General features: G+C 47.1%; 18 non-coding genes and 4 pseudogenes across 18 annotated transcripts; all 22 read left to right on the forward strand.

Annotated features, from left to right (window-relative positions):
* The first annotated feature begins 3,673 nt into the window (after window positions 1-3,673).
* On the forward strand, window positions 3,674-3,837 carry LOC135044026 (U1 spliceosomal RNA). Its single transcript, XR_010236789.1, has one exon. It is a non-coding gene; the product is annotated as a U1 spliceosomal RNA (small nuclear RNA).
* Window positions 3,838-3,989: 152 nt separating this feature from the next.
* Window positions 3,990-4,131, forward strand: LOC135044045 (U1 spliceosomal RNA; annotated as a pseudogene).
* Window positions 4,132-4,823: 692 nt separating this feature from the next.
* Window positions 4,824-4,987, forward strand: LOC135044015 (U1 spliceosomal RNA). The gene has a single exon (XR_010236779.1). It is a non-coding gene; the product is annotated as a U1 spliceosomal RNA (small nuclear RNA).
* Window positions 4,988-5,139: 152 nt separating this feature from the next.
* Window positions 5,140-5,302, forward strand: LOC135044046 (U1 spliceosomal RNA). Its single transcript, XR_010236806.1, has one exon. It is a non-coding gene; the product is annotated as a U1 spliceosomal RNA (small nuclear RNA).
* Window positions 5,303-5,971: 669 nt separating this feature from the next.
* LOC135044022 (U1 spliceosomal RNA) lies at window positions 5,972-6,135 on the forward strand. Its single transcript, XR_010236785.1, has one exon. It is a non-coding gene; the product is annotated as a U1 spliceosomal RNA (small nuclear RNA).
* A 152-nt stretch (window positions 6,136-6,287) lies between these two features.
* LOC135044053 (U1 spliceosomal RNA) lies at window positions 6,288-6,450 on the forward strand. The gene has a single exon (XR_010236809.1). It is a non-coding gene; the product is annotated as a U1 spliceosomal RNA (small nuclear RNA).
* A 670-nt stretch (window positions 6,451-7,120) lies between these two features.
* LOC135044028 (U1 spliceosomal RNA) lies at window positions 7,121-7,284 on the forward strand. Its single transcript, XR_010236791.1, has one exon. It is a non-coding gene; the product is annotated as a U1 spliceosomal RNA (small nuclear RNA).
* A 152-nt stretch (window positions 7,285-7,436) lies between these two features.
* On the forward strand, window positions 7,437-7,599 carry LOC135044055 (U1 spliceosomal RNA). Its single transcript, XR_010236811.1, has one exon. It is a non-coding gene; the product is annotated as a U1 spliceosomal RNA (small nuclear RNA).
* Window positions 7,600-10,227: 2,628 nt separating this feature from the next.
* Window positions 10,228-10,390, forward strand: LOC135044018 (U1 spliceosomal RNA). Its single transcript, XR_010236781.1, has one exon. It is a non-coding gene; the product is annotated as a U1 spliceosomal RNA (small nuclear RNA).
* Window positions 10,391-10,542: 152 nt separating this feature from the next.
* LOC135044001 (U1 spliceosomal RNA) lies at window positions 10,543-10,705 on the forward strand. Its single transcript, XR_010236767.1, has one exon. It is a non-coding gene; the product is annotated as a U1 spliceosomal RNA (small nuclear RNA).
* A 661-nt stretch (window positions 10,706-11,366) lies between these two features.
* LOC135044014 (U1 spliceosomal RNA) lies at window positions 11,367-11,530 on the forward strand. Its single transcript, XR_010236778.1, has one exon. It is a non-coding gene; the product is annotated as a U1 spliceosomal RNA (small nuclear RNA).
* A 142-nt stretch (window positions 11,531-11,672) lies between these two features.
* LOC135043995 (U1 spliceosomal RNA) lies at window positions 11,673-11,808 on the forward strand (annotated as a pseudogene).
* Window positions 11,809-12,506: 698 nt separating this feature from the next.
* Window positions 12,507-12,670, forward strand: LOC135044029 (U1 spliceosomal RNA). The gene has a single exon (XR_010236792.1). It is a non-coding gene; the product is annotated as a U1 spliceosomal RNA (small nuclear RNA).
* A 152-nt stretch (window positions 12,671-12,822) lies between these two features.
* On the forward strand, window positions 12,823-12,985 carry LOC135044004 (U1 spliceosomal RNA). The gene has a single exon (XR_010236768.1). It is a non-coding gene; the product is annotated as a U1 spliceosomal RNA (small nuclear RNA).
* Window positions 12,986-13,656: 671 nt separating this feature from the next.
* LOC135044013 (U1 spliceosomal RNA) lies at window positions 13,657-13,820 on the forward strand. The gene has a single exon (XR_010236777.1). It is a non-coding gene; the product is annotated as a U1 spliceosomal RNA (small nuclear RNA).
* Window positions 13,821-13,972: 152 nt separating this feature from the next.
* LOC135044047 (U1 spliceosomal RNA) lies at window positions 13,973-14,135 on the forward strand. Its single transcript, XR_010236807.1, has one exon. It is a non-coding gene; the product is annotated as a U1 spliceosomal RNA (small nuclear RNA).
* A 671-nt stretch (window positions 14,136-14,806) lies between these two features.
* LOC135044024 (U1 spliceosomal RNA) lies at window positions 14,807-14,970 on the forward strand. The gene has a single exon (XR_010236787.1). It is a non-coding gene; the product is annotated as a U1 spliceosomal RNA (small nuclear RNA).
* A 152-nt stretch (window positions 14,971-15,122) lies between these two features.
* On the forward strand, window positions 15,123-15,264 carry LOC135044049 (U1 spliceosomal RNA; annotated as a pseudogene).
* A 692-nt stretch (window positions 15,265-15,956) lies between these two features.
* On the forward strand, window positions 15,957-16,120 carry LOC135044032 (U1 spliceosomal RNA). Its single transcript, XR_010236795.1, has one exon. It is a non-coding gene; the product is annotated as a U1 spliceosomal RNA (small nuclear RNA).
* A 152-nt stretch (window positions 16,121-16,272) lies between these two features.
* LOC135044006 (U1 spliceosomal RNA) lies at window positions 16,273-16,435 on the forward strand. Its single transcript, XR_010236770.1, has one exon. It is a non-coding gene; the product is annotated as a U1 spliceosomal RNA (small nuclear RNA).
* A 674-nt stretch (window positions 16,436-17,109) lies between these two features.
* Window positions 17,110-17,273, forward strand: LOC135044025 (U1 spliceosomal RNA). The gene has a single exon (XR_010236788.1). It is a non-coding gene; the product is annotated as a U1 spliceosomal RNA (small nuclear RNA).
* A 152-nt stretch (window positions 17,274-17,425) lies between these two features.
* On the forward strand, window positions 17,426-17,567 carry LOC135044050 (U1 spliceosomal RNA; annotated as a pseudogene).
* Window positions 17,568-17,613: the final 46 nt, after the last annotated feature.

The raw sequence follows: 17,613 nt of genomic DNA on the forward strand, positions 1-17,613 counted from the left end.
TTTGGATGCGCCTTTGCAAATGTCTTACACCGACAAACTTATTTAGTACTATTTTGCAAATAGGGTTACATTGTTGCAACATTGTGTTCCCTAATTGCTTGATTTTTTAAATGCAACAATTGATAAAGACACCTGATAACTGCTCTGTGGAGTCTTATTTTGCGTCTACTTCTTATCTACATTTAATTCCCTACCTCTAATCAAGGCATTTTTAAATGCTGGGGGCTGCCAGGACGTGAGGCCTACCTAGACTTTAGATCTGAATTTGAATGTACTTGTGAACTAACTTAATTTCCTACTTCTAAATTTATTCCTAAATTCACTACTTACATGAATCCTGTAGTTGGGCATTTTGGGACTTCGATTGTGGGCATTGTTTTGTGTCCAGACCAGCAGCAGGTGGTGTGCATTTGCTGGAAAGGCATCGAAGACCTCCGATATGCTGCATCTCCTGATGTGTGTCTCCCTCAAGTGGCTGTCAGCAAATGCCTGCTAGATACCCCATTCCAAGCTGATTGTGACATCACGGAACATACATCATAGAACAGGCATGCTAGAACATGGGTCTTCAACCTGCGACCCTCCAGCTGCTGTGGAACTACACATCCCAACATGCCCTGCCTCAGTTTTAGCATACCTTAATAGCAAAACTGTGGCAGGGCATGCTGGGATGTGTAGTTTCACAGCAGCTGGAGGGCCACAGGATGAAGACCCATGTGCTAGAGCCAAGCCGCAGGTACATTGAATGCTAGCAAGCTGAATGTCTAAATCCTTTTTGTTCCGCAGCATTCCAATGCGGAAGATTCCATGGAACCAGAGATTATTCCATTGAGAAGGACATGCTGCCTGGATGACTGCACTGTGCAAATAAAATCACGGAGCCAGTTGGCTTGTGGGTGGCTCTGGTGACTGGGTGGTTGGGTGGGCGGTGTGTCGGAGGTGGAGCACATGCAAATGAATGTGTATCATCCAGCTAGTGAGAGTGAAAACTCATGCAGGAGTGTGCCTGCTTGTCAGTGGGTTATGCACCTTGCCAGACGTCAAATCTACATGGAGCAGCTGGAGGGGACAAGAGCAGGTTTGCAAAATATAGATAGAAGAGCATATATGCTGGCGCATTCTCCATGATTGTGTCAGCTTATATTTTGGTGCACTGCACTTTCCTCCACTAAGTTTTAGCTATTTTGGTTAAACGCAAGTGTAGTTGCTTCTCGCCATTTTGGCTGCGATCTTGTATCGTGGTTGAAGAGTCTGCTGGAGGGATTGTTTTCTTCATTGGCGAGAGACTGAAGATATTCCAGGATACAAGGCTTGGGAACACTATCCGTTTTTAAGTTGTGGAAGAGTTGAAAGACCGGATTGGACTACATTCTATAGTAAAGGATATCTTTGTATTTATTAATCCTCCCTTTATATGTGTCTGTCTTTCAATAAAGCTTCGGGCTTGTGATTCCCTCACCCTCTTACATTCCACACCCATAGCCTTATTAACTGTTGTATTATTGTATTGTTTAAATGTATAGTGCAGTTCATGATTTATAGTGTAGGCTGGCCTGTGCTGTAGTTCTTGAACTGTACTATACCGACAGCATTTGTATTGTGTTTTATCTGTGCTGCAACACAGTACTTATGTGTGTAATGTTTATGTATGTTTTTTTGCTTCTTTATGTCAATAAAGACTGCTTTTTCAATCCAATATCTGAAAACAATCAATTTTTATCTTTGATGGCAATAGAAGTGGTATGATATTTGCTGCTTTTGAAAGGCAATATCTGATATGTCCCCTATCTGGGAACCATATATTAAATGGCTTTTCAGAAAAGGGAGATGGTAGAAGAGCTTTCAGTACTTGTAGGACCGATGCACATTTCCTATTCTAGCCTCCAAAAACAGATTCAGTTGCATTTTCCAGCGTGTTTTGGATGCGCCTTTGCAAATGTCTTACATCGACAAACTTATTTAGTACTATTTTGCAAATAGGGTTACATTGTTGCAACATTGTGTTCCCTAATTGCTTGATTTTTTAAATGCAACAATTGATAAAGACACCTGATAACTGCTCTGTGGAGTCTTATTTTGTGTCTACTTTTTATCTACATTTAATTCTCTACCTCTAATCAAGGCATTTTTAAGTGCTGGGGGCTGCCAGGACGTGAGGCCTACCTAGACTTTAGATCTGAATTTGAATGTACTTGTGAACTAACTTAATTTCCTACTTCTAAATTCATTCCTAAATTCACTACTTACATGAATCCAGTAGTTGGGCATTTTGGGACTTCGATTGTGGGTATTGTTTTGTGTCCAGACCAGCAGCAGGTGGTGTGCATTTGCTGGAAAGGCATCGAAGACCTCCGATATGCTGCATCTCCTGATGTGTGTCTCCCTCAAGTGGCTGTCAGCAAATGCCTGCTAGACACCCCATTCCAAGCTGATTGTGACATCACGGTACATGCATCATAGAACAGGCATGCTAGAACATGGGTCTTCAACCTGCGACCCTCCAGCTGCTGTGGAACTACACATGCCAGCATGCCCTGCCTCAGTTTTAGCATACCTTAATAGCAAAATTGTGGCAGGGCATGCTGGGATGTGTAGTTTCACAGCAGCTGGAGGGCCACAGGATGAAGACCCATGTGCTAGAGCCAAGCCGCAGGTACATTGAATGCTAGCAAGCTGAATATTTAAATCCTTTTTGTTCCGCAGCATTCCAATGTGGAAGATTCCATGGAACCAGAGATCCTTCCATTGAGAAGGACATGCTGCCTGGATGACTACACTGTGCAAATTAAATCACGTAGCCAGTTGGCTTGTGGGTGGCTCTGGTCACTGGGTGGTTGGGTGGGTGGTGTGTCGGAGGTGGAGCACATGCAAATGATTGTGTATCATCCAGCTAGTGAGAGAGAAAACTCATGCAGGAGTGTGTTTGCTTGTCAGTGGGTTATGCACCTTTCCAGACGTCAAATCTACATGGAGCAGCTGGAGAGGACAAGAGCAGGTTTGCAAAATATAGACAGAAGAGCTCTCCAGCCTAGTTTGCTGTCTGTTTCCACTTCTCTTTTCTTGAGCCGCTCCCTTCTATGCCCTTGCGCACTATCCTGACTTCTCCCGTCTGCTTACTTTGTGCCTTCCAATGCACAATGCAAACTGCAGGTAGTGCTGCAGGGCCCACACCCTTTTTCTTGCCTTACAGAGCAGCTCTGGAGCTGTTACAGTGCCCAGCTGCTGCAAGAAATCAGCTTGAATGCTTCAGGGGCTGGGGCATAGCCAACATGAGCCCCACACCGAAGGAGGGTGGAGGTGTTTAATGCGAACTAGGGGTCATCCAAGCGCCGCAAAAGGCCGCCATGCCCTGCACGCCCCTTTTCTCTTTTCATATGCAGATGAGGGTTAAAGCCAACTTTGACCCACTGCTTGGATGGCATTACCATATGCAAATCAATCTGCTGCAGGCCTTCCCCCAGGAATGCTTGCACTAGTTGTTGCATTTGGTTTGTTGTTTGGGGGTGCTTCAGTATTAGGCAGCCTTCTGCCCTCCCATGTTCATCTGAAAATATGTGTTCTCCCTGCAGTTGTTGTCCCCAGATGAGAGTTCCCTTGTGCTGCCTCAGTTGAATCTCCTTTACTTGACAGAGATGTGCCTGAGCAGCGGCCCTCTCCAGCCCTATCCCAAATCATACTTATCTTGCATAGGAGATTCCATGGTCATTAAGATTGTTCTCCCAGGGTGAGGTTCATTCATTGCATTCTGGGTATGCTGACCCCTGTGATTTCCCCAAATGTGGGAAACTTGACTGCATGATTTGTAGTAGTGGGGGACTGTGTTTGTGCTTTCCTCTGGTCAGCTCTGGTAAAAGTCAGATTTCTTTGTCTCATTTCTTCCTCTAGTCTTATTCTTCTTTTGAGAGTTCCCTTGTGCTGCCTCAGTTGGATCTCCTTCACTTGACAGGGGGGTGCTTGAGCAGCGATCCTCCCCAGCTCTAGCCCAACTCCTACTTACCTGCCAGGTGAGATACTATGATCATGAAGGTGCTTCTCCCAGGGCAAGGCTCACCCATTGCACTCTGGGTGTGCTGCTCCTGCGATTTCCCCAAATGTGGGACACTTGACTGCATAATTTGTGTTTCCCCTGGTCGGCTCTCGTATAATTTTGATCTCTTTGTCTCAGGTCTCTTTCCAGCCTAGTTTGCTGTCTGTTTCCACTTCTCTTTTCTTGAGCCGCTCCCTTCTATGCCCTTGCGCACTATTCTGACTTCTCCCATCTGCTTACTTTGTGCCTTGCAACGCACAATGCGAACTACAGGTAGTGCTGCAGGGCCCACACCCTTTTACTTGCCTTACAGAGCAGCTCTGGAGCTGTTACAGTGCCCAGCTACTGCAAGAAATCAGCTTGAATGCTTCAGGGGCTGGGGCATAGCCAACATGAGCCCCACACCGAAGGAGGGTGGAGGTGTTTAATGCGAACTAGGGGTCATCCAAGCGCCGCAAAAGGCCGCCATGCCCTGCACGCCCCTTTTCTCTTTTCATATGCAGACGAGGGTTGAAGCCAACTTTGACCCACTGCTTGGATGACATCACCATATGCAAATCCATCTGCTGCAGGCCTTCCCCCAGGAATGCTTGCACTAGTTGTTGCATTTGGTTTGTTGTTTGGGGGTGCTTCAGTATTAGGCAGCCTTCTGCCCTCCCATGTTCATCTGAAAATATGTGTTCTCCCTGCAGTTGTTGTCCCCATATGAGAGTTCCCTTGTGCTGCCTCAGTTGAATCTTCTTTACTTGACAGAGATGTGCCTGAACAGCGGCCCTCCCCAGCCCTATCCCAAATCATACTTATTTTGCATAGGAGATACCATGGTCATGAAGATTGTTCTCCCAGGGTGAGGTTCATTCATTGCATTCTGGGTATGCTGACCCCTGTGATTTCCCCAAATGTGGGAAACTTGACTGTATTATTTGTGGTAGTGGGGGACTGTGTTTGTGCTTTCCTCTGGTCAGCTCTGGTAAAAGTCAGATTTCTTTGTCTCAGATCTTCCTCTAGCCTTGTTCTTCTTTCGAGAGTTCCCTTGTGCTGCCTCAGTTGGATCTCCTTCACTTGACAGGGGGGTGCCCGAGCAGCGACCCTCCCCAGCTCTAGCCCAACTCCTACTTACCTGCCAGGTGAGATACTATGATCATGTAGGTGCTTCTCCCAGGGCAAGGCTCACCCATTGCACTCTGGGTGTGCTGCCCCTGTGATTTCCCCAAATGTGGGAAACTTGACTGCATAATTTGTGTTTCCCCTGGTCGGCTCTCGTATAATTCAGATCTCTTTGTCTCAGGTCTCTCTCCAGCCTAGTTTGCTGTCTGTTTCCACTTCTCTTTTCTTGAGCCGCTCCCTTCTTTGCCCTTGCACACTATTCTGACCTCTCCTGTCTGCTTACTTTGTGCCTTCCAACGCACAATGCAAACTACAGGTAGTGCTGCAGGGCCCACACCCTTTTACATGCTTTACAGAGCAGCTCTGGAGCTGTTACAGTGCCCAGCTGCTGCAAGAAATCAGCTTGAATGCTTCAGGGGCTGGGGCATAGCCAACATGAGCCCCACACCGAAGGAGGGTGGAGATGTTTAATGCGAATTAGGGGTCATCCAAGCGCCGCAAAAGGCCGCCATGCCCTGCACATCCCTTTTTTCTTTTCATATGCAGACGAGGGTTGAAGCCAACTTTGACCCACTGCTTGGGTGACATCACCATATGCAAATCCATCTGCTGCAGGCCTTCCCCAGGAATGCTTGCACTAGTTGTTGCATTTGGTTTGTTGTTTGGGGTGCTTCAGTATTAGGCAGCCTTCTGCCCTCCCATGTTCATCTGAAAATATGTGTTCTCCCTGCAGTTGTTGTCCCCAGATGAGAGTTCCCTTGTGCTGCCTCAGTTGAATCGCCTTTACTTGACAGAGATGTGCCTGAGCAGCGGCCCTCCCCAGCCCTATCCCAAATCATACTTATTTTGCATAGGAGATACCATGGTCATGAAGATTGTTCTCCCAGGGTGAGGTTCATTCATTGCATTCTGGGTATGCTGACCTCTGTGATTTCCCCAAATGTTGGAAACTCGACTGCATTATTTGTGGTAGTGGGGGACTGTGTTTGTGCTTTCCTCTGGTCAGCTCTGGTAAAAGTCAGATTTCTTTGTCTCAGATCTTCCTCTAGCCTTGTTCTTCTTTCGAGAGTTCCCTTGTGCTGCCTCAGTTGGATCTCCTTCACTTGACAGGGGGGTGCCCGAGCAGCGACCCTCCCCAGCTCTAGCCCAACTCCTACTTACCTGCCAGGTGAGATACTATGATCATGTAGGTGATACTCCCAGGGCAAGGCTCACCCATTGCACTCTGGGTGTGCTGCCCCTGTGATTTCCCCAAATGTGGGAAACTTGACTGCAAAATTTGTGTTTCACCTGGTCGGCTCTCGTATAATTCAGATCTCTTTGTCTCAGGTCTCTCTCCAGCCTAGTTTGCAGTCTGTTTCCACTTCTCTTTTCTTGAGTTGCTCCCTTCTATGCAATTGCGCACTATCATGACTTCTCCCGTCTGCTTACTTTGTGCCTTCCAACGCACAATGCAAACTACAGGTAGTGCTGCAGGGCCCACACCCTTTTTCTTGCCTTACAGAGCAGCTCTGGAGCTGTTACAGTGCCCAGCTGCTGCAAGAAATCAGCTTGAATGCTTCAGGGGCTGGGGCATAGCCATCATGAGCCCCACACCGAAGGAGGGTGGAGGTGTTTAATGCGAACTAGGGGTCATCCAAGCACTGCAAAAGGCCGCCATGCCCTGCATGCCAATTTTCTCTTTTCATATGCAGACGAGGGTTGAAGCCAACTTTGACCCACTGCTTGGATGACATCACCATATGCAAATCCATCTGCTGCAGGCCTTCCCCAGGAATGCTTGTACTAGTTGTTGCATTTGGTTTGTTGTTTGGGGGTGCTTCCATATTAGGCAGCGTTCTGCCCTCCCATGTTCATCTGAAAATATGTGTACCTCCTGCAGTTGTTGTCCCAAGATGAGAGTTCCCTTGTGCTGCCTCAGTTGAATCTCCTTTACTTGACAGAGATGTGCCTGAGCAGCGGCCCTCTCCAGCCCTATCCCAAATCATACTTATTTTGCATAGGAGATACCATGGTCATGAAGATTGTTCTCCCAGGGTGAGGTTCATTCATTGCATTCTGGGTATGCTGACCCCTGTTATTTCCCCAAATGTGGTAAACTTGACAGCATTATTTGTGGTAGTGGGGGACTGTGTTTGTGCTTTCCTCTGGTCAGCTCTGGTAAAAGTCAGATTTCTTTGTCTCAGATCTTCCTCTAGCCTTGTTCTTCTTTCGAGAGTTCCCTTGTGCTGCCTCAGTTGGATCTCCTTCACTTGACAGGGGGGTGCCCGAGCAGCGACCCTCCCCAGCTCTAGCCCAACTCCTACTTACCTGCCAGGTGAGATACTATGATCATGTAGGTGCTACTCCCAGGGCAAGGCTCACCCATTGCACTCTGGGTGTGCTGCCCCTGTGATTTCCCCAAATGTGGGAAACTTGACTGCAAAATTTGTGTTTCCCCTGGTCGGCTCTCGTATAATTCAGATCTCTTTGTCTCATGTCTCTCTCCAGCTTAGTTTGCTGTCTGTTTACACATCTCTTTTCTTGAGCCACTCCCTTCTATGCCCTTGTGCACTATCTTGACTTCTCCCGTCTGCTTACTTTGTGCCTTCCAACGCACAATGCGAACTACAGGTAGTGCTGCAGGGCCCACACCCTTTTAGTTGCCTTACAGAGCAGCTCTGGAGCTATTACAGTGCCCAGCTGCAAGTAATCAGCTTGAATGCTTCAGGGGCTGGGGCATAGCCAACATGAGCCCCACACCGAAGTAGGGTGGAGGTGTTTAATGCGAACTAGGGGTCATCCAAGCGCCGCAAAAGGCCGCCATGCCCTGCACGCCCCTTTTCTCTTTTCATATGCAGACGAGGGTTGAAGCCAACTTTGACCCACTGCTTGGATGACATCACCATATGCAAATCCATCTGCTGCAGGCCTTCCCCCAGGAATGCTTGTACTAGTTGTTGCATTTGGTTTGTTGTTTGGGGGTGCTTCAGTATTAGGCAGCCTTCTGCCCTCCCATGTTCATCTGAAAATATGTGTTCTCCCTGCAGTTGTTGTCCCCAGATGAGAGTTCCCTTGTGCTGCCTCAGTTGAATCTCCTTTACTTGACAAGGGAGGCATTTTGGATTTTTTCATTGGGTACCCTTACACCTGATGGTCTGAATGAGAGCATCGAACTGAACAACATTGGCAGTCTCTGAAGATTTTATCTATTGATTTACCTAATATATTATTTATTGAATATCCATTTATTGTATGTTTAATAAATAAACAAAATTATTAGAAGTAGCTATTTTGGAAACAGCTTTCCTCTTAGGATGAAACTGTATAATCCTGTTGTGTGTGTTCCTTTAAAGTTCTTTAGTAAAATCCACTAGTAATGATGAACATCAGATTTCTTCCTCCATCCTCTTTTTACACTTTCACTTGGTTCTATATATATATATTTTTTTTTCTACTTTTATTTTTTTTCCCTCATTCTCCCAAAAGGCCCCCCTCCCTCCCCCCCTCCCTGTTTTAAATTTTAAAATCTTCAAATCTTTAAATCTTCGAATCCTTAAATTGTCTGTTTAATATTTATTTTTTCTTCAATTCTTTTTGTTGTTTAAACAGCAATGTAATTATTCCAGGGGTTAAAATAATGAAATATAGAAATAATATTAACAAAAATTAAAGGTAAAAATGAATTGATCGAATGATCCCATTAAAAGTAAATAAATAATATGGATGTTAAGCTGAGCGGGTTGGATTCGAACATGGGACTAGCTGCATAGAGTGCAGGTGATGTTTCCCCTGCGCCACAAGAACTGCTTTAGTAGTGGCATGGATTTATGTTACCCTAAAAGGTTTTATATAAGTAAATGGGGATCCTTAGTGCTGAGTCTCTGAATTATGTATATGTGATTATAGATATGAGGTATTGATTGAAAGATTATAGGTTAATCTGTATATAGATTATATATTTTCTGTTATTTTTTAAACCACCTTGTTGCTTATTTTATTATTATTTTTAATCACCATGTTGCTTATTTTTATATTATGAAATGCCTTTATATGTGCAATTGCAATTAGAAAGTTGTTCCATATGTGAGTCATTACATGTATGCATCCAATTAGTACATGTATGTATCCAATCAACTAATTAGTAATGCTATTGGTCCGGTGCATTTTAAAAAGAGCCTGCTAGGCTGCTGATGTATCCTCTGACGAAACCGCTCTTGGATAACAGCGGAGAAACGCGTAAGAAAGGTGATTACCGGACACTCTGATTGCTGAGATATAAGCCCGTTCATGAACGAGCTACATCACGGCGGACGTCTGATGTAAAGGCAGCGGTGAAGGGGAAAAAGCAATTTGAGACCGAGCAAAAGGAGGTCTCTACCCCACGGCAGGGAGAAATATCCCGACCGCGAGTGCCAATAAGATCCAGCCACGGTTAACGGGGGTCGTAGCATACCGCTGTGTTTCACCAACCATCACAGCGCTCTCCCCCTGTTTTCTTTCATTACTCACGTGAGTTACATATGAACTTTAACTGCAGTAAATAAGAGGCGTTGGTTACAACTGTTGCTGTTCATCCACAAGAAGGAATTTAATGTATCAATTACAATTGGAAAGTAACGATTAAATAACAACAGCTGTATCCAGGAGGATTTTTTGGACACTTTAATAAACATTCCGTTTTCATCAAGGGCAATATGAAATAGATCCTGATTACATTTAGATATGGATAGTGGTGCCTATATATGTTGACTCCATTGTATTTTATTGAATGTGGGTTTCTTCTGTCTATATATATTTTTTAAAAATAAAGAGCTTGTATATTTTATTTTTTGCGCTCCCTTGATAACAAGTGTGATTATCTTTAAAATTTGGTTTATTATTGGTAGAACAGTACTACCTATGGGAGCAGCATTTTATAATATATGGTGAAAATTAATAGATGTATAAAGATTAAATAAGCAACAAATTGGTGAAATAGATAAGTTTTGATAGGAGCGCTGGGTTCTATATATATATATATTGACATTTGGTTATATATATATATATAGACTTTATAAATTCTTGACAGAGATGTGCCTGAGCAGCGGCCCTTCCCAGCCCTATCCCAAATCATACTTATTTTGCATAGGAGATACCATGGTCATGAAGATTGTTCTCCCAGGGTGATGTTCATTCATTGCATTCTGGGTATGCTGACCCCTGTGATTTCCCCAAATGTGGGAACTCGACTGCATTATTTGTGGTAGTGGGGGACTGTGTTTGTGCTTTCCTCTGGTCAGCTCTGGTAAAAGTCAGATTTATTTGTCTCAGATCTTCCTCTAGCCTTGTTCTTCTTTCGAGAGTTTCCATGTGCTGCCTCAGTTGGATCTCCTTCACTTGACAGGGGGGTGCCCGAGCAGCGACCCTCCCCAGCTCTAGCCCAACTCCTACTTACCTGCCAGGTGAGATACTATGATCATGAAGGTGCTTCTCCCAGGGCAAGGCTCACCCATTGCACTCTGGGTGTGCTGCTCCTGCGGTTTCCCCAAATGTTGGACACTTGACAGCATAATTTGTGTTTCCCCTGGTCGGCTCTCGTATAATTCAGATCTCTTTGTCTCAGGTCTCTCTCCAGCCTAGTTTGCTGTCTGTTTCCACTTCTCTTTTCTTGAGTTGCTCCCTTCTATGCCCTTGCGCACTATCCTGACTTCTCTCGTCTGCTTACTTTGTGCCTTCCAACGCACAATGCAAACTACAGGTAGTGCTGCAGGGCCCACACCCTTTTACTTGCCTTACAGAGCAGCTCTGGAGCTGTTACAGTGCCCAGCTGCTGCAAGAAATCAGCTTGAATGCTTCAGGGGCTGGGGCATAGCCCCACACCGAAGGAGGGTGGAGGTGTTTAATGCGAACTAGGGGTCATCCAAGCGCCGCAAAAGGCCGCCATGCCCTGCACGCCCCTTTTCTCTTTTCATATGCAGACGAGGGTTGAAGCCAACTTTGACCCACTGCTTGGATGACATCACCATATGCAAATCCATCTGCTGCAGGCCTTCCCCCAGGAATGCTTGCACTAGTTGTTGCATTTGGTTTGTTGTTTGGGGGTGCTTCAGTATTAGGCAGCCTTCTGCCCTACCATGTTCATCTGAAAATATGTGTTCTCCCTGCAGTTGTTGTCCCCAGATGAGAGTTCCCTTGTGCTGCCTCAGTTGAATCTCCTTTACTTGACAGAGATGTGCCTGAGCAGCGGCCCTCCCCAGCCCTATCCCAAATCATACTTATTTTGCATAGGAGATACCATGGTCATGAAGATTGTTCTCCCAGGGTGAGGTTCATTCATTGCATTCTGGGTATGCTGACCCCTATGATTTCCCCAAATGTGGGAAACTCGACTGCATTATTTGTGGTAGTGGGGGAATGTGTTTGTTCTTTCCTCTGGTAAAAGTCAGATTTATTTGTCTCAGATCTTCCTCTAGCCTTGTTCTTCTATCGAGAGTTTCCTTGTGCTGCCTCAGTTGGATCTCCTTCACTTGACAGGGGGGTGCCCGAGCAGCGACCCTCCCCAGCTCTAGCCCAACTCCTACTTACCTGCCAGGTGAGATACTATGATCATGAAGCTGCTTCTCCCAGGGCAAGGATCACCCATTGCACTCTGGGTGTGCTGCCCCTGTGATTTCCCCAAATGTGGGAAACTTGACTGCATAATTTGTGTTTCCCCTGTTCGGCTCTCATATAATTCAGATCTCTTTGTCTCGGGTCTCTCTGCAGCCTAGTTTGCTGTCTGTTTCCACTTCTTTTTTCTTGAGCCCCTCCATTCTATACCCTTGTGCACTATCCTGACTTCTCCTCCCGTCTGCTTACTTAGTGCCTTACAATGAACAATGCAAACTACAGGTAGTGCTGCAGGGCCCACACCCTTTTACTTGCCTTACAGAGCAGCTCTGGAGCTGTTACAGTGCCCAGCTGCTGCAAGAAATCAGCTTGATTGCTTCGGGGCTGGGACATAGCCAACATAAGCCCCACACCGAAGGAGGGTGGAGGTGTTTAATGCGAACTAGGGGTCATCCAAGCGCCGAAAAATGCTGCCATGCCCTGCACGCCCCTTTTCTCTTTTCATATGCAGACGAGGGTTGAAGCCAACTTTGACCCACTGCTTGGATGACATCACCATATGCAAATCCATCTGCTGCAGGCCTTCCCCCAGTAATGCTTGCACTAGTTGTTGCATTTGGTTTGTTGTTTGGGGGTGCTTCAGTATTAGGTAGCCTTCTGCCCTCCCATGTTCATCTGAAAATGTGTTCTCCCTGCAGTTGTTGTCCCCAGATGAGAGTTCCCTTGTGCTGCCTCAGTTGAATCTCCTTTACTTGACAGAGATGTGCCTGAGCAGCGGCCCTCCCCAGCCCTATCCCAAATCATACTTATTTTGCATAGGAGATACCATGGTCATGAAGATTGTTCTCCCAGGGTGAGGTTCATTCATTGCATTCTGGGTATGCTGACCCGTATGATTTCCCCAAATGTGGGAAACTCGACTGCATTATTTGTGGTAGTGGGGGACTGTGTTTGTTCTTTCCTCTGGTCAGCTCTGGTAAAAGTCAGATTTATTTGTCTCAGATCTTCCTCTAGCCTTGTTCTTCTTTCGAGAGATTCCTTGTGCTGCCTCAGTTGGATCTCCTTCACTTGACAGGGGGGTGCCCGAGCAGCAACCCTCCCCAGCTCTAGCCCAACTCCTACTTACCTGCCAGGTGATATACTATGATCATGAAGGTGCTTCTCCCAGGGCAAGGCTCACTCATTGCACTCTGGGTGTGCTGCTCCTGTGATTATTCCAAATGTGGCAAACTTGACTGCATAATTTGTGTTTCCCCTGGTCGGCTCTCGTATAATTCAGATCTCTTTGTCTCAGGTCTCTCTCCAGCCTAGTTTGCTGTCTGTTTCTACTTCTCTTTTCTTGAGCCGCTCCCTTCTATGCCCTTGCGCACTATCCTGACTTCTTCCGTCTGCTTAATTTGTGCCTTCCAACGCACAATGCGAACTACAGGTAGTGCTGCAGGGCCCACACCCTTTTACTTGCCTTACAGAGCAGCTCTGGAGCTGTTACAGTGCCCAGCTGCTGCAAGAAATCAGCTTGAATGCTTCAGGGGCTGGGGCATAGCCAACATGAGCCCCACACCGAAGGAGGGTGGAGGCGTTTAATGCGAACTAGGGGTCATCCAAGCGCCGCAAAAGGCCGCCATGCCCTGCACGCCCCTTTTCTCTTTTCATATGCAGACGAGGGTTGAAGCCAACTTTGACTCACTGCTTGGATGACATCACCATATGCAAATCCATCTGCTGCAGGCCTTCCCCCAGGAATGCTTGCACTAGTTGTTGCATTTGGTTTGTTGTTTGGGGGTGCTTCAGTATTAGGCAGCCTTCTGCCCTCCCATGTTCATCTGAAAATTTGTGTTCTCCCTGGAGTTGTTGTCCCCAGATGAGAGTTCCCTTGTGCTGCCTCAGTTGAATCGCATTTACTTGACAGAGATGTGCCTGAGCAGCGGCCCTCCCCAGCTCTATCCCAAATCATACTTATTTTGCATAGGAGATACCATGGTCATGAAGATTGTTCTCCCAGGGTGAGGTTTATTCATTGCATTCTGGGTATGCTGACCCCTGTGATATCCCCAAATGTTGGAAACTCGACTGCATTATTTGTGGTAGTGGGGGACTGTGTTTGTGCTTTCCTCTGGTCAGCTCTGGTAAAAGTCAGATTTCTTTGTCTCAGATCTTCCTCTAGCCTTGTTCTTCTTTCGAGAGTTCCCTTGTGCTGCCTCAGTTGGATCTCCTTCACTTGACAGGGGGGTGCCCGAGCAGCGACCCTCCCCAGCTCTAGCCCAACTCCTACTTACCTGCCAGGTGAGATACTATGATCATGTAGGTGCTTCTCCCAGGGCAAGGCTCACCCATTGCACTCTGGGTGTGCTGCCCCTGTGATTTCCCCAAATGTGGGAAACTTGACTGCATAATTTGTGTTTCCCCTGGTCGGCTCTCGTATAATTCAGATGTCTTTGTCTCAGGTCTCTCTCCAGCCTAGTTTGCTGTCTGTTTCCACTTTTCTTTTCTTGAGCCGCTCCCTTCTATGCCCTTGCGCACTATCCTGACTTCTCCTGTCTGCTTACTTTGTGCCTTCCAACGCACAATGCGAACTACAGGTAGTGCTGCAGGGCCCACACCCTTTTACTTGCCTTACAGAGCAGCTCTGGAGCTGTTACAGTGCCCAGCTGCTGCAAGAAATCAGCTTGAATGCTTCAGGGGCTGGGGCATAGCCAACATGAGCCCCACACCGAAGGAGGGTGGAGGTGTTTAATGCGAACTAGGGGTCATCCAAGCGCCGCAAAAGGCCGCCATGCCCTGCACGCCCCTCTTCTCTATTCATATGCAGATGAGGGTTGAAGCCAACTTTGACCCACTGCTTGGATGACATCACCATATGCAAATCCATCTGCTGCTGGCCTTCCCCCAGGAATGCTTGCACTAGTTGTTGCATTTGGTTTGTTGTTTGGGGGTGCTTCAGTATTAGGCAGCCTTCTGCCCTCCCATGTTCATCTGAAAATATGTGTTCTCCCTGCAGTTGTTGTCCCCAGATGAGAGTTCCCTTGTGCTGCCTCAGTTGAATCTCCTTTACTTGACAGAGATGTGCCTGAGCAGCGGCCCTCCCCAGCTCTATCCCAAATCATACTTATTTTGCATAGGAGATACCATGGTCATGAAGATTGTTCTCCCAGGGTGAGGTTCATTCATTGCATTCTGGGTATGCTGACCCCTGTGATTTCCCCAAATGTGGGAAACTGGACTGCATTATTTGTGGTAGTGAGGGACTGTGTTTGTGCTTTCCTCTGGTCAGCTCTGGTAAAAGTCAGATTTCTTTGTCTCAGATCTTCCTCTAGCCTTGTTCTTCTTTCGAGAGTTCCCTTGTGCTGCCTCAGTTGGATCTCCTTCACTTGACAGGGGGGTGCCCGAGCAGCGACCCTCCCCAGCTCTAGCCCAACTCCTACTTACCTGCCAGGTGAGATACTATGATCATGAAGTTGCTTCTCCCAGGGCAAGGATCACCCATTGCACTCTGGGTGTGCTGCTCCTGCGATTTCCCCAAATGTGGGAAACTTGACTGCATAATTTGTGTTTCCCCTGGTCAGCTCTCATATAATTCAGATCTCTTTGTCTCAGGTCTCTCTCCAGCCTAGTTTGCTGTCTGTTTCCACTTCTCTTTTCTTGAGCCGCTCCCTTCTATGCCCTTGCGCACTATCCTGACTTCTCCCGTCTGCTTACTTTGTGCCTTCCAACGCACAATGCGAACTACAGGTAGTGCTGCAGGTCCCACACACTTTTATTTGCCTTACAGAGCAGCTCTGGAGCTTTTACAGTGCCCAGCTGCTGCAAGAAATCAGCTTGAATGCTTCAGGGGCTGGGGCATAGCCAACATGAGCCCCACACCGAAGGAGGGTGGAGGTGTTTAATGCGAACTAGGGGTCATCCAAGCGCCGCAAAAGGCCGCCATGCCCTGCACGCCCCTTTTCTCTTTTCATATGCAGACGAGGGTTGAAGCCAACTTTGACCCACTGCTTGGATGACATCACCATATGCAAATCCATCTGCTGCAGGCCTTCCCCCAGGAATGCTTGCACTAGTTGTTGCATTTTGTTTGTTGTTTGGGGGTGCTTCAGTATTAGGTAGCCTTCTGCCCTCCCATGTTCATCTGAAAATATGTGTTCTCCCTGCAGTTGTTGTCCCCAGATGAGAGTTCCCTTGTGCTGCCTCAGTTGAATCTCCTTTACTTGACAGAGATGTGCCTGAGCAGCGGCCCTCCCCAGCCCTATCCCAAATCATACTTATTTTGCATATGAGATACCATGGTCATGAAGATTGTTCTCCCAGGGTGAGGTTCATTCATTGCATTCTGGGTATGCTGACCCCTGTGATTTCCACAAATGTGGGAAACTCGACTGCATTATTTGTGGTAGTGGGGGACTGTGTTTGTTCTTTCCTCTGGTCAGCTCTGGTAAAAGTCAGATTTCTTTATCTCAGATCTTCCTCTAGCCTTGTTCTTCTTTCGAGAGTTTCCTTGTGCTGCCTCAGTTGGATCTCCTTCACTTGACAGGGGGGTGCCCGAGCAGCGACCCTCCCCAGCTCTAGCCCAACTCCTACTTACCTGCCAGGTGAGATACTATGATCATGTAGGTGCTTCTCCCAGGGCAAGGATCACCCATTGCACTCTGGGTGTGCTGATCCTGCGATTTCCCCAAACGTGTGAAGCTTGACTGCGTAATTTGTGTTACCCCTGGTCGGCTCTCATATAATTCAGATCTCTTTGTCTCAGGTCTCTCTCCAGCCTAGTTTGCTGTCTGTTTCCACTTCTTTTTTCTTGAGCCCCTCCCTTCTATACCGTTGTGCACTATCCTGACTTCTCCTCCCGTCTGCTTACTTTGTGCCTTCCAATGCACAATGCGAACTACAGGTAGTGCTGCAGGGCCCACACCCTTTTACTTGCCTTACAGAGCAGCTCTGGAGCTGTTACAGTGCCCAGCTGCTGCAAGAAATCAGCTTGAATGCTTCAGGGGCTGGGGCATAGCCAACATGAGCCCCACACCGAAGGAGGGTGGAGGTGTTTAATGCGAACTAGGGGTCATCCAAGCGCCGCAAAAGGCCGCCATGCCCTGCACGCCCCTCTTCTCTATTCATATGCAGATGAGGGTTGAAGCCAACTTTGACCCACTGCTTGGATGACATCACCATATGCAAATCCATCTGCTGCTGGCCTTCCCCCAGGAATGCTTGCACTAGTTGTTGCATTTGGTTTGTTGTTTGGGGGTGCTTCAGTATTAGGCAGCCTTCTGCCCTCCCATGTTCATCTGAAAATATGTGTTCTCCCTGCAGTTGTTGTCCCCAGATGAGAGTTCCCTTGTGCTGCCTCAGTTGAATCTCCTTTACTTGACAGAGATGTGCCTGAGCAGCGGCCCTCCCCAGCTCTATCCCAAATCATACTTATTTTGCATAGGAGATACCATGGTCATGAAGATTGTTCTCCCAGGGTGAGGTTCATTCATTGCATTCTGGGTATGCTGACCCCTGTGATTTCCCCAAATGTGGGAAACTGGACTGCATTATTTGTGGTAGTGAGGGACTGTGTTTGTGCTTTCCTCTGGTCAGCTCTGGTAAAAGTCAGATTTCTTTGTCTCAGATCTTCCTCTAGCCTTGTTCTTCTTTCGAGAGTTCCCTTGTGCTGCCTCAGTTGGATCTCCTTCACTTGACAGGGGGGTGCCCGAGCAGCGACCCTCCCCAGCTCTAGCCCAACTCCTACTTACCTGCCAGGTGAGATACTATGATCATGAAGTTGCTTCTCCCAGGGCAAGGATCACCCATTGCACTCTGGGTGTGCTGCTCCTGCGATTTCCCCAAATGTGGGAAACTTGACTGCATAATTTGTGTTTCCCCTGGTCAGCTCTCATATAATTCAGATCTCTTTGTCTCAGGTCTCTCTCCAG

This window comes from Pseudophryne corroboree, unplaced genomic scaffold (assembly GCF_028390025.1).
Source record: "Pseudophryne corroboree isolate aPseCor3 unplaced genomic scaffold, aPseCor3.hap2 scaffold_887, whole genome shotgun sequence".
NCBI classification, from domain to species: domain Eukaryota; kingdom Metazoa; phylum Chordata; class Amphibia; order Anura; family Myobatrachidae; genus Pseudophryne; species Pseudophryne corroboree.